The sequence below is a fragment of the Peromyscus californicus genome, unplaced genomic scaffold, assembly GCF_007827085.1.
Source record: "Peromyscus californicus insignis strain IS unplaced genomic scaffold, ASM782708v3 Scaffold_10__1_contigs__length_136768540, whole genome shotgun sequence".
In the NCBI taxonomy this organism is placed as follows: domain Eukaryota; kingdom Metazoa; phylum Chordata; class Mammalia; order Rodentia; family Cricetidae; genus Peromyscus; species Peromyscus californicus.
This window is the reverse complement of record NW_026294391.1, coordinates 123,919,606-123,922,786: the sequence shown is the minus strand read 5'-3', so window position 1 is coordinate 123,922,786 and position 3,181 is coordinate 123,919,606. Positions and strand designations below refer to the sequence as shown.

Genomic DNA, 3,181 nt, shown 5'->3' with positions numbered 1-3,181 from the left:
GACAAAAACTAAACAGAAATGCTGGAGATAAATAATGTAGTAAATCAAAAGTGTCTAGAAGACATCTACAGAACATTTAACTAAACACAAAAGAATATACTTACTTATCAGAAGGTCATGGAACTTTGTCCAAATTTGACTACATACTTGGACACAAAGAAAATTTCAACAAATATAAGAAAGTTGAAATTGTACTCTGCAACCTATCTGACCACGGTGGATTAAAACTGAAAATCAAAACAACAGAAAGTATAGAAACTCATGGAAACTGAACAACTAACTACTGAATGAAAATGGACCAGGACATAAATTAAGAAGGGAAAAAAACCAAACAAACCACCTTTTAGAATTGAATGACAGTATTAAAAAAACATACCCAAATCTATAGAGCACATTGAAAACAGTTCTAGCTAGTTTGATCGGTAGCGGAGGGCAGACCCCAGAGAGCCCTGAGAGCCCCACCTCCACTGCTGGCCTAGTCACCATCACATCACACCCCAGGAGGAGCCTCAGCTGTCGCAGGCCCCAGTCACCACCACCTCAACCATGAGCAGCTAGGCCGAGACCCAGCAGCTGCCCACCACCCGCGCTGCAGCAATCAGGGCCGCTGACACCAAACCCGGCTTCATGGGCAGCAGCGCAGGGAGCCCACCAGCGGGGACAAGAAGGTCATCACAAGGAAGGTTTTGGAAACAGTGAAATGGCTCAATGTAAGGAACGGATATGGTTTCATCAACAGGAATGACATCAAGGAAGACGTATTTGTACACCAGACTGCCATAAAGATGAATAACCCCAGGAAGTACCTTCACAGTGTAGGAAATGGAGAGACTGTGGAGTTTGATGTTGTTGAAGAAGAGGGTGTGGAGGCAGCAAATGGTACAGGACCTGGTGGAGTTCCAGTTCAAGGCACTAAATATGCAGCAGACTGTAACCATTATATACTCTATCCACGTCATAGGGGTCCTCCACGTAATTACCAGCAAAATTACCAGAATAGTGAGAGTGGGGGAAAGAACGAGGGATTGGAGAGTGCTGCTGAAGGCTAAGCACAACGGCTCTAGCCCTATCGCAGGGGAAGGTTCCTACCTTACTACTTAAGGAGACACTATGGGCATCGACCACAGAGAAGTGATGGAGGGTGCTTACAACCAGGGTGCAGGAGAGCAAGGTAAATCAGTGAGACAAAATATGTATCGGGGTTACAGACGACGATTCCACAGGAGCCCTCCTAGCCAAAGACAGCCTAGAGAGGATGGCAATGAAGAGGACAAGGAAAATCAAGGAGACAAGACCCAAGGTCAGCAGCCACCTCAACATCGATACCGCCGCAACTTCAATTATCGACGCAGACACCCAGAGAACCCTAAACCACAAGATGGCAAAGAGACAAAAGCAGCTGATTCACCAGCTCAGAATTCGTCTGCTCCCGAGGCTGAGCAGAGAGGGGCTGAGTAAATGCCAGCTTACCATCTCTTCCATCATCTGGTTTGGTCATCCAACAAGAAGAAATGATATGAAATTCCAGCAATAAGAAATGAACAAAAGCCGAGCGATGGTGGCACACTCCTTTACTCAGGAGGCAGAGCCAGGCGGATCTCTGTGAGTTCGAGGCCAGCCTGGGCTACCAAGTGAGTTACAGGAAAGGCACAAAGCTACACAGAGAAACCCTGTCTCGAAAAACCTAAAAAAAAAAAAAAGAACAAAGATTGGAGCTGAAGACCTTAAGTGCTTGCTTTTTGCCCAATGACCAGATCCAGAAACACTAGAACTATCTGCATTATCTATGCAGCATGGGGTTTTTATTATTTTTACCTAAACATGTCTCTTTTTGGTAATGACAAATATGTGTGTTTTTTTGTTTTGTTTTGCTTTGTTTTTTTAAAAAAAGGTCTGGTTTTTTTCTCAATACCTGTTTTCTCAATAGTCAATAATAGTTTTTAGACTGTTTCATATCTGGTCAAGTTGAGATTTCTACAACTTCATTTTTAATTTGTAATAAAAGTTTACAACTTGATTTTTTTCAAAAAAAAGTCAAAAAACTGCAAGCATCTGTTAATAAAGGTCTTAAATTAAAAAAAAAGAGAGAAAACAGTTCAAAGAGACAAGTGTTTAGCACTAAATTTCTACATCAAAAATAAGGAGAGATCTTATATTATTAACTTAGTCATACATCCATGTGTTCCAGAACAAAAAGAAGAAATAATATCGTCAAACAATACACAGCAAGAAATAAGCAAACTCAGGGCTAAAATCAGAGAAATAGAAGAGGGGGAGGGGAAATACACAATCAGTGACATGAAGAGTTAGTCTTTAAAACTCAATAAGATCGACAATCTCTTAGCGAAATTAACAAAAAAATGGAGAAAGAACATCCAAGTTAATAATATTAGAGATGAAAAAGGGAATATTAGAACAGACACCGAGGAAATAAAGAGGATCATAAGGACATACTTTAAACATCTGTACTCCCTCACACTGGAAACAAAACTAAAAGACTTGGATGAATTTCTTAACATATATGAACTACCAACATTAAATCTAGATCGAATAAGCCATTTAAACAGATCCATAATCTCTAGTAAAGTAGCATAAGTGCTTAAGACTCTCCCAACCTAAAAGAGCCCATGGCCAGACGTAGCTAGAGTTTTCCTGCCTGGCCCACAGTCAGGACAAATCTCTCTCACCTGCCAGTCCCACAGCAGCTCAGACCAGACCAAGTAAACACAGAGACTTATATTGGTTACAAACTGTATGGCCATGGCAGGCTTCTTGCTAACTGTTCTTACAGCTTAAATTAATCCATTTCCATTAATCTATACCTTGACACATGGCTCGTGGCTTACCGGCATCTTCACATGCTGTTTGTCATCGTGGTGGCTGGCAGTGTCTCTGACTTAGCCTTCCACTTCCCAGCTTTATTCTCCTCCTTGCCCTGCCTATACTTCCTGCCTAACCACTGGCCAATCAGTGTTTTATTTATTGACCAATCAGCAACACATTTGACATACAGACCATCCCACAGCAGCCAGATGACTTCAGTGCAGAATTCTACCATAACCTGGAGAATTACAGAGCAATATTCATTATGACCATAGTTGCAAATTTTTTCAATAAAATACTTCCAAACAAAATCCAGGCATGCACCAGAAAGATTATCCATCTTGATCAAGTTGTCTTT

The 3,181-nt window shown here is 41.3% G+C and overlaps 1 pseudogene; it reads left to right on the top strand.

Moving 5' to 3' along the window:
* Positions 1 to 546: 546 nt before the first annotated feature.
* On the top strand, positions 547 to 1,458 carry LOC128116181 (Y-box-binding protein 1-like; annotated as a pseudogene).
* The last annotated feature ends 1,723 nt before the right edge of the window (positions 1,459 to 3,181 follow it).